The following is a 16711-nucleotide window of genomic DNA, read 5'->3' as shown; positions in this document are numbered from 1 at the left end:
ACTAGTTCAAATATTAAGTGTGTTTTGATAATTTATTCGTTGGATTACGTGTGTTGTACATAAGAAAATGATCATGTAAATAATTATATAAATATGTGATAGAAACACAATGAAATATATAACATCATCGCAATAAAACAACAGCTGTTGTCATTGTTGTGATGGAAATATATACATGGTTTCTAAGGATTTTTTTACAAATTATTTTGATAAAAATATTTTTATTTTCTAATTATGATTTTTTATCCCATCTCCTCTAGCTTTCTCTCCCTGTTTTTCATTTGCACTATGTCTCTCTTGATTCCTCTATTTAAAACAACATTTAAAAAATTTTGGTCTGCATCTAATCTTATTTTATCACAAATAGTATATTTGAATTATTTCTTTCTTTCATAATTTTAAAGAAATTATATTATTCTCGTGTTGTTGCTAATATTATATTGCAATAATATTTAATATCATCTATAACTATTTAATAGAAGTTTTCAATTGTGAAGATAAATTCAATAGTCTTTAAGACCATGTTTTATTAAAAATGTTTTTCAATAAACAACCATGTTGAACATTAAAATAATTTGGAGATGTGACCAATCGAAGAACTCGACGTCGATTATGATCCTTCGGGTAAAAGAAGTCTGCCGCACAGGATCCGTCGGGTAAAAAAAGTCCGCCACACAAAATTCTCACTATTCTTGAGTTGATTATCGCTTGTTTCACAACACTGATTTGTAGGCGGAAGGTTAGTTGATTATTCAATTATCCTTCAAGTGATAAAAAGGCCAATTCAGATGATATAGCGGTGATTTGTAGGCAGAAGTTTAGTAGGTTAGTTGATTGAGTTGTGCTTCATGCGTTACAATTTCAAAATGTTCCCATAATCTCTTTCTCTCTCTCTCTCTCTCTCTCTCTCTCTCTCTCTATATATATATATATATATATATATATATATATATATATATATATATATATATATATATATATATATATATATATATATATATGATAATGCTAAGATTAGCTTATTGGTTTAACATATGAGCTCAATGGTCTAGATTGAATTTGGGTCGATCTAACGGTCGCAACTTCATTTCGTATTTGATTAATTTTTTTGTTTTTACAAATCTAAATAACTTAAAATATTAGGCGTCTATTATTCTCATCAAGGCACACCTAATAAAAATATTGAAAAAATAATTAAAAAAAAAATATGTTTCCTCAAAACATTTCAAAGGTATTTTGATCAATTTATTTATTGCAAATTATTTTTTTGATATTTTTATTAGATTCTGCTATTTTTGAAGGATACATAACTAAAATTGCAAGTTATTTGGATTTGTAGAAAAAAACTTAAAATTCAAATACAAAATGAAGTCGTGACCGTCAAATCGGCCCAGAATCAATCTGGGCCGTTGAATTTATATGTTCATATAAACTAGTGGGCTAATCCTAACATTTTTCATATATATATGTATATATATATATATATAAGTGGGCTAAAATATGCATAGAGGGACAATTTTGTTCAATATGCATAGAAGAACAATTTTACTCTATGGAGCGGAAGGTTGGGCGAATAAAAAACAATATACCCATATAATGAGCATAGCGGAGATGAAGATGTTGAAATGGATGAGGGGCATGACAAGAAATGATAGAATTCACAATAAATCTATTTGAGAGAATTTAGGCGTGACACCAATAGACGATAAAATGAGTGAAAGTAGACTTAGATAGGCTGGCCATGTATGCACCGATCAAGTACAACACCTGTTAGGAGGAGGTACAAATTAGTTCAAGTGAAAAGAACTGAAAAGGGCAAGGGGCAAGCCCAAAAGGAGATGGTTGGAAGTAGTCCAAAAAGATACGGAGACTTATGGTATGACATTTAATAGAACGGAATAAAGAACCTGAATTCATATAGCCGATTCCAATTAATTAGAATAAAAGCTAAAATAATGGGCAAGCAAAAGCTCTTACAGCTCTCAGTGAAAACACATTGTTGTACTTCAGTGAAAACACATTGTTGCAGTTTGCCAAGATTCTGATTGAAGTAAAACTCCTAAACTTATCCACATTTAGGTAATTTGTGCAACAATTAACCAAATTGATAACGACTATCCAATCCGGCAGCTATGTACCCGATTTCAAACCAAATTCTAATCTCTATAGAGATCATATTAATCATAACATATCGCGATCCCTATAGTTTGGTTTTAATGCAAACTGGATTTTTTATTTTATTTTATTTTTTAGAGCATTGAAATTTAGGTTTCGGTTATTCGGATTTATAGTTCTTCGAGACCTCGCCGTGTTGGACAAATGGGCTGATTCTATCAGCTCCTGATGCACTTCTCATCCTTCCTACCAATGAAGGGATTAAGACATGGTTTCAAAATTAACTTATCCCTTTTATGTTTTAGAAAATAACCAAATACCTCTTAATCTTTAATTCAAAAATCTAAAAATTACTTATCTAAAAATCCTCTCTCTCTCTTCAGTCTAATGACTATGCATATTGGAAATCCGAAATCAGGTAGAAGCATGACAAAACTATCTAATGAAAACACAGAATTTAACGAAATTGAACCAATATAACATAACAAAATCATAAAGCATAAGAGGGAACCATTACCTCAAAGAAAAACCATCTAGGCATGTTGGAAATCCAAAATCACGTAAAAGCATAACGAACAAATATAAAAGTATGAAAATACAAAATTTAACGAAACTGAACCAATATAACATAACAAAACCATAAATCATAAGGGGGAACCATTACCTCAAAGAAAAACTATCTATGCATATTGCAAATCCAAAATCACATAAGAGTATAATGAATAAATAATTATGAAAACACAAAATTTAACGGAACTAAACCAATATAACATATCAAAAGTTACAAAACTATAAAGTATGAACAGAACCATTACCTTAAAGAAGTCCAAAATCAAGTAAAAGTATGAGGAAACTATCTATGTATAATGGAAATCCAAAATCTCGTAAAACATTGCCGCACCGATATATAAAAAAACCATAAAGCACAATTGTTTTTTCATATGGTAAGGATATGGTATGTTTGATTTTTTATATATATATATATATATATATATATATAATTAGGATATCAAATCTCCCTCTCTCCTCCACGTCAATCTCTATCCCCCACGTCAATCTCAATCTCTGTTCCCCGCATCAATCATGTGTCTATATCTTTCTCCTCAAATATTTAACTCCCCAAGAAAATAAGAGATTTTTTTTCTCACTTTTCACCCTACTTCTCCATAGCAACTAACTAAATTATAATCATAGGATACAATATGGCAAATATCTCCCTCTCTCTCTTAGGACGCACCTATCTGTCTCTCTATATAATTAACATATAAAATCTCTCTTAGATCTCTCTCTAAATGAAAAATTAATCTGCATACTCTCTCTCTTAGCACGCACCTATATATATCTATCTCTCTCTTTAGCTAGCACTATTTTTAAGAGATTGCTTTTTTTTAGCTCTCTACCCTTAATACTCTCTTAGCACACACCTATATATCTATCTATTTTTTGGAGATTGATATTGCTATATTTGTCTCTCTCTTGTCTTCAAATCGATTTTTAAGAGATTGCTATCTTTCTCTTTCTGTTCCGTTAAAATCTATAACACTCGCTGTTTTTTGGAGATTGAGATTGCTCTCTTTCTCGCTCTTTCCTTAAAATCTATAGCACACACTATTGTTTGGAAATTGCTCTCTTTTTTTTGGGTACGTGGAATTGCTCTCTTTCCCTCTCTCCTCCCCCTAAAAGTGGGAATGTCTCCAACAACCTCTAATGAATTACGGTCTTTTCTTATTTTCATGACATGTGTCCACACCTTAACTCTAGCTTAATAATAAAACTAGTGATATGCATGTGTGTTGCACGTGAAATTACTTATTAACTACATAAATAATTCTTGATCTTGAAATTATATTTTTAAAATGGCGATCTATTATGGAAAGAAAGAGAGACATAATTAAAACATTTTAATTGCATAAGTAAATATATTATTTACTTATAAGTAAATATTATAAATTAGATAATATGAAAATATAAAAAATATGTCACATGATACTTATAAAAAACTCATAATAAACATGTATCTATTGCAATCAAAACTAATCATAATGGTAGCGAAATTTTTCTTTTCTCCTTTTCTTTTCAATTTTATTTTGGATTTTCAAAATTATAAAGAAATACAGACAAAAAAATAAAGAAATATAAAAAGAAAACAGAACTGAGAAAATAAAATTAGAAATTTGTTTGTGATTTAGAAAATTTTCATAATAAACATGTATTTATTGCAATCAAAACTAATCATAATGGTAGCGAATTTTTTCTTTTTTCCTTTTCTTTTCAATTTTATTTAGGATTTTCAAAATTATAAAGTAATACAGACATAAAATGAAAGAAATAGACAAAAATAATAAAAATAAATATAAAATTGCTTTTGATTTTGAAAATTTTGGAAATTATTTAGTTTTCTTTCTCAATAAATTTGCATTTGATTTTGAAAGTAGCAAGCTCAGATGATTTCTAATAGAAGCAGATAAGTTGTTTCTGTCATATGATTAAATCAATAGCATTGTCTGCATAATATCATACATTGTTTAGTCTTAAACTTGAGCCATCCAAATCAAGACATTGTTTTGCCCTTTTTTGATGAGATAAACAATGAAACCCATGTAAAGGTCAATAATATTTGTTCCAGAAAAGAAGAAAAAACTCATGATGCAACTAAACACCAAGATCTAAATTGTGACGAGAAAGCCTCATTTTCACTTCCTCGCTCTTTGGACGATTAAAATGAATAAATCTTGATTTATTGTAGATATTTGAGAGATTGCATTGGTGTTTCTGATGCTAAACTTGTCAAGCTTGAAACCATAACCCCATAAAAAAAAAGTTTGACAATAAAGGATAAGCAATTACTTAAGGCCAATAAATAGCTCAACTATTTAAAAATATTGCATGCATGATAGATAAACAATGGCTATATCTATGAAGCACGATCACCTTATTGAAATTTTAACAATTATGAAATAAAAATATTGTTTATAATTTATAATTTTATAATATTATCTATAAATTATAATTTTAGATTATTTTTAGTTTAATATATTATCATAATATCTCAAATAATATTTTTTGATTAAAATTATGCATTAATTAATTTAATTAATTATCTATATATATATATATATATATATATATATATATATATATATATATATATATATATATATATATATATATATATATATATATATATATATATATATATCATGGTGACGTTCTATCTCTATTCAAAATTGTCTCTCTTTGAAAACCCTCTCTCAAACATTGAAGCCACATCATCCCAAATAGATGATATATATATATATCATGGTGACATTCTATCTCTATTCAAAATTGTCTCTCTTTGAAAACCCTCTCTCAAACATTGAAGCCACATCATCCCAAATAGATGATATCACTCGTATAGTAGCAATTGCAAAAAGCATGAAAAAGCAGGAATTAAAAAACATGAATTTGAGAATGAATTAAAACTATTATCAACAATTTCTAGCATTAAAAAAAAAAGAAACCATACCCTAGTACATGTCTCCATGAAGTTAGATCAACAATAAATAAAATTAAAAATAGAATAACAAAATAAATAGACATAAACATACCTATTTAGAGAACACGCATCATCACCTTAGAGATAAATAGATAATCGCTAACACCGCGAATGAAAAATTAAAATATTAGATATATAAATCGTATCCATATAAAGTGTTTATACTAAGAGAGAGATAGAGGTGTGCATGTTTGAGAGACAGAGAGAAATGCATGTGAGTACTCGAGAGACAAAAAGGAGAGAGAATCCGTGAGAGAGAGAGAAAAAGCTATTGATGGTTAAATAAGGAGAGAATACCTGAGAAAGAGAATGGAAAGTCTCCCAATAAATAAAAAGCAACTTAAATTTATATTTAGTGCAAGATGCACATGGGAGAAGGCGTTGAAAGATGAGTAATTTGTATAATTCAGGGATTGCATGTATGTTATGGAGAGAGGATTTGAGATAATCAAGAAATGAATTTGAATGTAGAGAAAGAGAATAAAGATGAGGTAGCGTTACACATAAAAAGGATTTAATATGGTAGGTGAGAGAGAGAATAGTAATATTGGGTTACCTAAAACGAGTTTCTCATTATATAAATGAGGTGCTCTTTTCCAAAAAATTGAAAAACAAGGTCAAAATCGTAATAATAAGAAACTTAAAGGCTAAATATAAAAGATAAAAATACATAAAAAAAATCAATAAATTTAATAAAACAAAAACAAAGATTAATCTTTTCCTCTTTTTTTCATTCACCAATATAAATATTATTATTATTTTTATGAATAGTATATAATTATCATAAATAAAACTATGATTAACATTGTTACCATTCTAATTTTTATTTTAATAAATTGAAATTATAAATTATAAATGTTTCTATTATTATAATAATGAGTATTATTTATTTATAAATATGAATATAGTTATTGATAATTATTATGACATATTTGTAATAATTGTATAAATAATTTTAGAGAGATGGAGAGATGATTGGAGGAAGAGATGAGGAGAGGGACAAGAGGAGAGAGAGAGAGAGAGTAAATAAATATTTACTATAAATGCTTAATAAGAGTTATGAAAGAGAGAGAGAGGGAGGAGTTAAATGAGAGTATGGGGGAGGAGAGAGCTTTATTAGAAAGTATGGGGTAAGAGAGAGAAGAAAGAAAAATGTGGGGTGAGGAGTTCTTAGGAAATATGAGTTATGAAATATATATATATATATATATATATATATATATATATATATATATATATATATATATATATATATGAGTTACGTGAGAATATATGGGGGAGGAAAAAAAAGAAAGAAAACGTGGAGGGAGAAGTTATTACGAAAGATGGATGATTAAAAGAATGGAAAATTTGAGATGAGAGAGAAGTTGGATGGGCACTCACGGATGGAGGAAGAGAGAGAAGGGAGAAAACTTGAGGAGGGGGAGTTATTAGGAAAGATGGATAATTAAAGGAAAGGAGAAGGTGAGATAAGAGAAAAGAGGGATGGACATAAGATGACATGCATGAGCATGAGAGAAAAATATGGCGGGGACAGGGGATTTATTAAGAAAGATGGATGATTAAAAGAATGGAAAGAATGGGCGTGAGATGACATGCATGACATGAGAGATATGTGGGGAGAGAGTGACTTATTAATATGGTGGGACAGTGGCTCAAAAATAGAGAAAGTGTTGCTCTCGTTTAATATATAATAGAATATATAAATATACATACATATATGTAATGTAGTATGTAGTATATAGATATTTTTCATAAACCCTTATACATTTTGGGTAGTGATTTCATGCAACACTTGTATCATGATAGTATAATGCAACCACACTTTTAGAAAACCATGTTTGTAGTATTTGTATGAATCAAAATTTTGCCCCCAAGACAATCAGTGGCTCCAAGAAGTACTCAATTGACCGTCTAAGCCCACATTCATGCACCAAGTTCCTCCCGCCAACCAAAATCCCAGGCTTATATCTCAGTTTTGTCCCTGTAGTCAACAAACAAACATTAAAAACTCCAAAAAACCAGAAATCCCCAGTAACAGAAACTTATCATACTTATCAACATTACTCTCAACCCCATAACTTAGTAAGAGCCTAACATCCTAACTACATCTTCCCAGAATTATGAAATAAAAAAGAAACAAAAAACCTACTCCTAATTTCTGAAAGAGTATTACTGATTTTACCATTTATCAATTGCATTTATCCCTGTTATTAAAATAACTAAGATGGAAAAACCAAGCAAAAGCTCAAATTTTAAGCCAAAAAGTTTGAAATGAACTAACAAAGGTAATAGATGTACTACAATAGATTGACCAGTTTACAGAATTCGAAAGTCCCTTTGGTAATAACATTCCATTGATAAAAAGTAAACTAACAAACAACAAAAAATAAAAAACATAATCATAGCTCCATTTCTTGGATACTAAATTTTGCAGTAATAATCATTGCAGATGGTAATTGTGATGCTCAAAATATTTATCTAAGTTTTACATCAGTCGAAAGACAAAAGAAATGAACTCCAAATTAAGAGTAGAAAATTTCAAAAAAAAAAGAAAAGAAAAAGAAACTCACGACAACATAGCCCTAAATGCAACAGCGACCGACATCTAACCCCAACCCTGATAATTAGAATTGAAATGGAGACATTTAGACAAGGAAAGTACAACATGACATCCTTTGGCTATCCACCATCCATTCTCAACAATGGATGGAGAAAATTAAGGAAAGTTCTCAAGGACGGTAGTTGATCATCACTGTCCATCATCAATAATGGACAGTAGATTTCCCTATTGGGTACTGTATACCCTACTGGTAGATGGTATACTCTCCTATCACACAATTTTCAAGAAAAAATAGAAACTTAAATTTAAACAGAAGTTGATATCAGAATGTCATGAGTTTAATTACCAGTTTCATTGATTTCAACAGAGCAGTCATCGGAGATCTCTTCGATCAATCGGAGGAAGGAAACCTCATGTGGTTTGAGTCCTGGCGAAGAATCATCAGCTCGAATCTCTTTAATTACAATTGGAGTCACAGAGAGGGTGGATAAAAGAAGGCGAAGCCTGAATTGTCGGGAGCCTTTGATCCTTAAAAATGAGGTCTTCATAGCTCAAGAGCTGCTGTTTAACAATCTGAACAATAAAATTCAGGAAGAAATTGGAAAATATTTCAATTTTAAGGTTGAAAAACAAAAGAAATGGGTAACTTGAGAAATTCAGTAATTATCAATAAATCAGCCATGTATTATAAAATACAAATAAAGTGGTTCAAAAGCTACGGTTGCAAAAATATAACCAGAAAATTCATGAAAAATCGAAATTTATTTTTTGAATTTTATACTAAGAGGTAACAAAAGAGGCATTAAAGCAGAATCTCTCAAAAATATCAAAAAACCAAAAAAATTCAGTGACTAACATAAACAACAGTCTGATTACCATTAAAGACCAGCTTGGGATTCCAAAAGGCGCAGAAACTCAACGCTTCCAATCTAAATAAATTTTAATGCACATTTTTTTATTGGAAAAACGATCATTCAAAGCTCGCAATAACTCTCCATTAACAACAAAATTATACAGAAAAATATATTTTCTATCAATCGGAAGAATAAACTAATTTAGCGAAGCAAAAACAAATAACTTCAATAACTAAGACCTACGACGGATACGGAAGAATATGAAGCAGAAGAGAGAGAGAAAGAGAGAGAGAGAGAGAGAGAGAGAGAGAGAGAGAGTTGGGTACCCGATTGTAAGGAAGAAGACCTGCACCTCGCTACGGTGTGCGTGTGGAGATGGTGGCGGGGGGAGGAGAGAGAGCAGCGTTAGAGAGAGAGAGAGAGGGCGGGGTTTGGGGAGGGACAGGGACTCCAAGCGCTCCCGCGGGAGCATTTGTACATTTAATCCCTCGGCCTAAAGAGCTGGTAAAAAGGATTTTTTTTTTTTGAAAAACGTTTATATAAGGTTGAGGTCGGCACCATCAAACTAAGAAGCATCTTAAAAATTGACTAGAAGATGTTTTTTATGCTGAAAATTTATCAAATCCGATCATCTCGATCTTGAGATCCATAAAGGTCAAAAACATTGAACTTTAATTTTTATAAGTATTGCTTCTTGTATTGCATTGTCTAAACCGTCAATTTTTTTAAAAAAGTTGATATAAAACCTAGGCTCTAAAGTCTAAACAATCAAATTAGAGCTTATCTCAAAACTTTCATTAAAAGAGGTTGTTTTGATGCCCAAATATAATCAAATTGATCATCTTGATATCAAGATGCATGGACATGAAAAAAAAATGGATTGCAGGTTTTGGAAATAGTGCATCTTGTAACGCATTTTTGGACCATCAATTTTCAAGTTTTCATAGATATGCTCGAACTACTATTTTTTAAACTTTAAATTTTATTAAATAAAAATAAAAATATAATTTAAGGCTATCACAAAACTTTCTAGTATTGAAACCATATTTCTCGATACTATTTGAAGGTGGGCTCAAATTTGATCATTCAGAGCCTCAGCTCTATACAACCTGCACGCTTAAATTTTATAACCAAAGATAAAAATAAATTTGCAGGTCAACATAAAGATATTTGGTAATGAAACGACATCTTTTGACACTATTTGATGGTGCGCCTTATTTTGAGTGTTCAGGGCCTCATCCTTATACAAATCGGACCTCTTTTTTTAAATATACGAAATTATGATATGGAAAAAGGTATTCATATGAATATTTTCTTTAAAGTATTCAATATTTTTTTATATTTTTTGACACGTGATACCATTATCTACTATGTAATAACTTTTTTATCTAGAGGTATTTTAAATAATTAATTAAAGATAAAGTATAAATTCTTAATAGAAAGAAAAGTATTTATTAATTATAGTGGAGGATGACATCATTTGATATCATCACCACTTATAAAATGTCATTAATTTCTTATAAAAATATATATCTTACCCCTCCTAATACCGAAAAATACCTACTCAAAAAAATTTATATTACAAAACAAGGGATAATGAGTGTCAAAAAAGCTGATTATATATAGGAAATTCTAATTTATATGCACACCCTAACATAACCCAAAAAGAAAATAGAACTTAGCTTAAAAATAATCCTAAGATATCCTAAATTAAATAGAGCGGCCATATTATTTTTTTAGAGTTTCTAATAACTCAAGACCCTTTTATTATTTTTTATATTATTCATCCAATAATTCTTTTATCAGAGCAAGCGCGCGTGTGCACAGTAAGCTTGTGTAAGAGAACGCCACAAACTATATTTTTACAAATGAACAAATATCCTTAAAAGGAAAAGGAGTTCATTATTTAAAACAGGATGAATACATGGAATATATTATGGGATTATTTGATTACTTTCTCCTTTTCCTTTTGAGGATATTTGTTAATCTGTAATAATATAGTTTGTGGCGTTATCTTACACGAGCTTATTGTCGCACGCTCGCTTGCTCTGATAAAAGAATTATTGGATGAATAGGGTGCAGCTTGCATACGAACACCTCCGTAGGTGTAGAGGTACGATGTCCTTCAAATTTTATCGTAGTGTATAATTTTGATGTAAAATGTTATTAGGATTATCTCAAAATCTATTTTTATATATAATTATAAAATTTTAAATTTCGAAAATGGTTAAAATCAAATAGATCTATAAACATATGAAAATCTTGAAAATGGACAGTGTATATAATATGTTATAAAATACACTATTTTTTAGATTTAAAATCTTTTTATTTTTCATAGTCATAAATTTTGATGTCGAGATGATCAATTAGAGGGTTTTTCAACATTAAAACCATCTTTTTTGAAGGATTTGTGAGAAGCATCCCAAGTTCTACATTATAAGGTAGCATCTTTATATAAACTTTTTCTTTTAAATAAAAAGTACTTTAATCACACATCCCCAACTACGCCACGTCACATATTACCGTCAATAATAATTGTGGCTGTCTACACCAAATGTACGTGGTTTTATTGTATACATTTTCATATTACATTTCATGTTTTCATCGCATTTCATGCTATTATAACATGACTTAACGAAAAATGGATTAGTAGATCATAACTTCAGTGCTTTATGGGTACATAGAATCTAAAAATTGTAAAAGTGAATTAAAAATAAGGGATTGTCTACAAAAATATCATTTATCTTTCATACATGGAGGTCACAATCATTATTACTCATTAGATGTCAAATTGGATGGCTTGGGGTGAGTCGTGAAGTTCGATAAAAAAAAATTGAAACTTTTTGTCTGTTCAATGACACGTTTATAGCCACCCATTTTGTAATTTAAGGGACAAGAATGATTGTGGCCTCAATATACAAAAGATAAATAGTCTATTTGAAGACAATCCCTAAAAACAATGAAAAGTATTGAATCATAGTTGTTTATCCGTGTTTTCATACCCCGATCTAAAACCACAAATGGAATAGTCTAAGTCAATAAGCTAGGAGTCTATGTCGGCCTTGGCCAAGTATTTAAATCTTAAAAGGATGACAAAAAAAGTTGAGGAACTAGTATCCGAGTTCTCAAAGCTTTCCATTCTCACTCAACACCTCACGGGGTCAAATGTCATGGTTGAATCCGAATCAAACTCAAATTTAAGAAACACTAGCCTAAACTCAAGCTCGTGATGACTGAAGCAAGACTCAAACCATACATGTCAATACGGCTCTAGCGGGAAGGAAATACCCTAATAGGAAAGGAGTTATTCCCTTCCCTTGCAACATTTGGGCATTTGTATCAATATGAAAATGGGAAGAGCAGATCTCTTAATCATTCTCACTCATTAGATGTCAAATTGGATGGCTTGGGGTAAATCATGAAATCCAAAAAAAAAATTGTGTCTATTCAATAATACTCTTACAACCACCTATTTTGAAATTTAAAGGACAAAAATGATTGTGATCTCCATGTACAAAGATAAATAGTTTATATATATATATATATATATATATATATATACATTCTGAACCACATGATGAAGATCTGACAATTGGGATTCCACCTATATTACTATTCATTATAGCTCCTAAGTGTTTGAAAAATTTACTCATCTATTGGAAAAAGCTAACAAACACCTGCAGTTATAATGAATAGTAATATAGATGGAATCTCAGTCGTTAGATCTTTATCGAGTGGTGCAAAATACATATTACTATTTTAATTTTATTTATTTATTATAGATATGATTAAGATAAAATTTTGGATGTATATGCCTAACATTATTGCAAACCATATAAAAATAAAAAAGAATTATTTTCAATAATTTTAAATGACCAAATTACCCCTATCATTTTTCAAGGGTATTTCTATCATTTTATATTTTGAAAAATATTTTTTATATATTTTTTAATTGTGCGCCTTATTTTTTGATACCCACGTCTATCATTATGATCTGATTTCAAAAAAAAATATTAAAATTCATATAGTGATATGCATTCTGAACCACATGATGAAGATCTGATAGCTCGAATTCTACTTATATTACTATTCATTATAGCTATATGAGTAAACCTTCCAAACACTTGGCAGTTATAAATAAGTGTGTGGTATGCTTCTACAATATCATAGTACATTATGGGTTTCTTTTAGCCGTTGTTGATTGATAGATAAAGTCAGACATTTCAAAACTTGAATCGGTGGGTCGGATTCATCCACGTATCCATGTCGAATCGCTAGATTAGTGATTTAGATTGGGCATGGATGGGTATGAATTGTTGATCTAAAAAATATAATAAAAATAAATAAATAAGAATTAAAATTGGGTTTTATAGAATGGAGATTTAAAAGGTAACTAAAAAAATATTAGATAAGTTTAATATATATCTATATATATATATATGGGTGCAGTTTGTATAGAGCCTAGGCTCTAAACAATCAAATTAGAGCCTACCTTCAAATAGTGCCAAGAAATGTGGTTTCAATCCTGAAAATTTTTGTGATAGCCTTAAAATATATTTTCATCTTTATTTATAAAGTTTAAAGCTTCAAAAATAATGTACATTGACATATTTATGAAAACTTGAAAATCTTGAAAATTGACAGTCCAAAAATATGTTACAAAATATATTATTTCCAAACCTTGAAGTCCATTTTTTTTCTCTTGTCCATGCATCTTCATGTTGAGATGATCAATTTGAGGATATTTGGATATCAAAACAACCTCTTCTAGAATTTTGTGTGATAGGCTCCAATTTGATTGTTTAGAGCCTCGGCTCTATATAAACTTTTTCCTATATATATATATATATATATATGTGTGTGTGTGTGTGTGTGTGTACTATTTTAGGGTGTGGTTTGTTTAAGGTTGCACCCTTATGCAATCAAAGTAAGGTCCACCACCAATTTTATTGCAAGATGTAATTTTGGCATAAATTTTTTTTAGGTTGGATCAAATCAAGTAGATCTATAAACGCATGAAAATCTTGAAAATAGACGGTCCAAATAATATATTGTAAAATGCACTATTATTGAAACTCAAAAAATATTTTTACTTTTATATTCATACATCTTTATATCGAGATGATCAAGTAAGGGGCTTCCCAACTCCAAAATAGTATTTTATAATAGATTTTGTAGGTGCACATTAATTCTACATTTCAAAGTTGCAATTTTATATTAACTTTTTCCTTCATAATTTCATGCCTTTGGTCGAATAGATGACCATATAAAAGATAATAATTTCATGCTTATTGTTAATAGATTAAAATAACAAATATTTTATTTTTGAAACCGACCTCAAATAATTGAAAACCGACCCAAATAATTAAAAAGGATATGATGATGACATATATTCTTTTTTGAACCCTAGGAAGATAGAGATATTGCTAAAAAAAGAAGTGTAGACATGCATCGGATGATGACATATATTCTTTTTTGAACCCTAAGAAGATAGAGATATTGGTAAAAAAAGAAGTGTAGACATGCATCGGCTTATTGATGTCGTGCAAGAAGAACAGACGCGCCACTTCCCATTGTTGTTGTTTTTAGACGTGTTCATTAATAATGCATTCATGAACACATTTAGACACACGTATAGATGCATGCATGCATCTGCACGCATGCATATACCATATATGGATCCCAATGCCATATGTGGGAAATATGCATGCACATTGGCACATAACGATGATATCTACGTGTTCTTATAAGCCGTTGCATGCGTAATGAGGGGAACAGAACTTTGGATCAAGAGAAAAGAGAGAGATTTAGGAATTATTTGGAGAACAATAATTAAAAAAACACTTAGAGAGAGAATGTAGAGAGAGAGTATAGAGAGAGAAAGAGAGAGCCTCTAGAGAGAGAGATTTTGCACCGGATTTTGGGGTGTGTTGAAATTCGAGGGACCCAGCCTAAATGCGATGTATTTCTAATCCTCCTTTAAGTGATTACTAAATCTAAAATTACATTAAAAGAAGGTATAAGCCGTCCTTAATGATCTCGAAAACCCAGTTTGATATTTCACCGAAATTTCGTTGGATTTCGGGAAAGCAACTTCAATTGTGGTCGGAGAGTGAAGAGGAAGAGACATGGCCGCGTGCTATAAAAACCCACGCTTCCTCCTTCACAAATCCTTCCTACAAAGCGAGGACCCGCGGTTCAAAGGTATTCCTCCCCCTCTTTCTCTCTCTCTCCATCAATTTCTTTTAAAAAAAACAATTTTTTTGGTGATTTAGGGATTTTTCCTTTTTGTTTTTTTGTTTTTACTTAGGATGAGGGTTCATGGTAACCTAGTTTTTATATATATATATATATATATATATATATATATATATATATATATATATATATATATATATATATATATATATATATGTTAATGTTGGGAATGGAGCTTTAACCACAAATGCCCCGACCCAATTCCACGAGTAAACTTGTTTCTAATAGACATGCAAAACTCTTGGATGCAAATAAGAATTTTAGCCTTTTCAAGTAATCAAAATCTCTCAATGCTCGCTCCATAACCAGAAAAAAGTTTTTGTTAATTATCTAAATCAAAAGCTGGTTTGATGCGAACTAAAAGGAAGTCCTCTCTCTCTCTCTTAGTTGTGTAAAAGGGTTGAACTCAAGGGAAGTCCAGTCTCTTCATCTTTTGAGTGTTAATTCTTTTATTTATTTATTTAGTAGTTCAACGGTAAGAATTGAACTTAAAATGCAGTGTTTTTTTTGGGTAAGTCAATGAGATAGAAGGCCGTTTACCCATTTTTATTAATAAGAATGGAAGAAATACATATCATATCCTTATCCATTTTTATTAATAAGAATGGAAGAAATATAAATCATATCCTTACCCATTTTTATTAATAAGAATGAAAGAAATACAGATCATATCCTTACAAAATGTAGTGTTTCAATCGTGAACAACTAACTACTCAAACGAACACAATTCATAAGTCTTCTCTCTATCACATACACACACATTATGGGTAATTTAGAATCAAATGGACCCCGTAAACATATGCCAACACATACACTCAGCATACACTCCAGTGGGAGCATATAATCTTTCAAAAGGTTAGTGTAGGGCTACAATGAAGTCGGCGGCTTGGACACCATCGGATCGTAAATTATTTTGATGCTAAAAAATATCAAATTGATCATCTCGTCCTCCAAACTTACGGATACCAAAATAATACACTTGAAACACTAAAAATAATGTATCGTGTAACGCATTATATAGACCGTCCAATTTCAATAATCACATAATGAATATGCTAGATTTGTGTTATCTTTGGAGTTTTAGAATTCATTTCACCAGAAAAATTTATTCAACGGAGATTTCTGGTATCGAAACTGTATTTCCGTGTCAATTATGACTTGATTTTTTATGGTAAAACCGTGGCCTCAAGCTAACCACACCGTTATTCTTAGGGGTGCAGTTGACATACGGATGCATCCGTAGTTGTAGAGGTAAGGTGCACATTCAAATTTTATCATGGTATATAATTTTGACATAAAATGTTCTTAAGATTATCTCAAAATCTATTTTTATATCTAATTATAAAAGTTTGAATTTAAAAAATGGTCAAAATCAAGTAGATC

At 30.2% G+C, this 16711-nt stretch overlaps 1 long non-coding RNA gene across 3 annotated transcripts; it reads right to left on the bottom strand.

The window, feature by feature from the left end:
* Window positions 1–7308: 7308 nt before the first annotated feature.
* Window positions 7309–9565, bottom strand: LOC110007730 (uncharacterized). 3 transcript variants are annotated; one of them, XR_016053958.1, is made up of 3 exons: window positions 9397–9565; window positions 8563–8789; window positions 7309–7637 (listed from the first exon to the last, which is right to left on the bottom strand). It is a non-coding gene; the product is annotated as an uncharacterized LOC110007730 (long non-coding RNA). The 3 variants fall into 3 exon arrangements; XR_016053960.1 differs by having other exon boundaries at window positions 8563–8777; XR_016053959.1 differs by having other exon boundaries at window positions 8563–8774.
* Window positions 9566–16711: the final 7146 nt, after the last annotated feature.

This window comes from Amborella trichopoda, chromosome 4, assembly GCF_054954075.1.
Source record: "Amborella trichopoda isolate Santa Cruz 75 chromosome 4, AtrichopodaSantaCruz75HAP2 v2.0, whole genome shotgun sequence".
NCBI lineage: Eukaryota > Viridiplantae > Streptophyta > Magnoliopsida > Amborellales > Amborellaceae > Amborella > Amborella trichopoda.
This window is presented reverse-complemented; position numbering and strand designations above follow the sequence as displayed.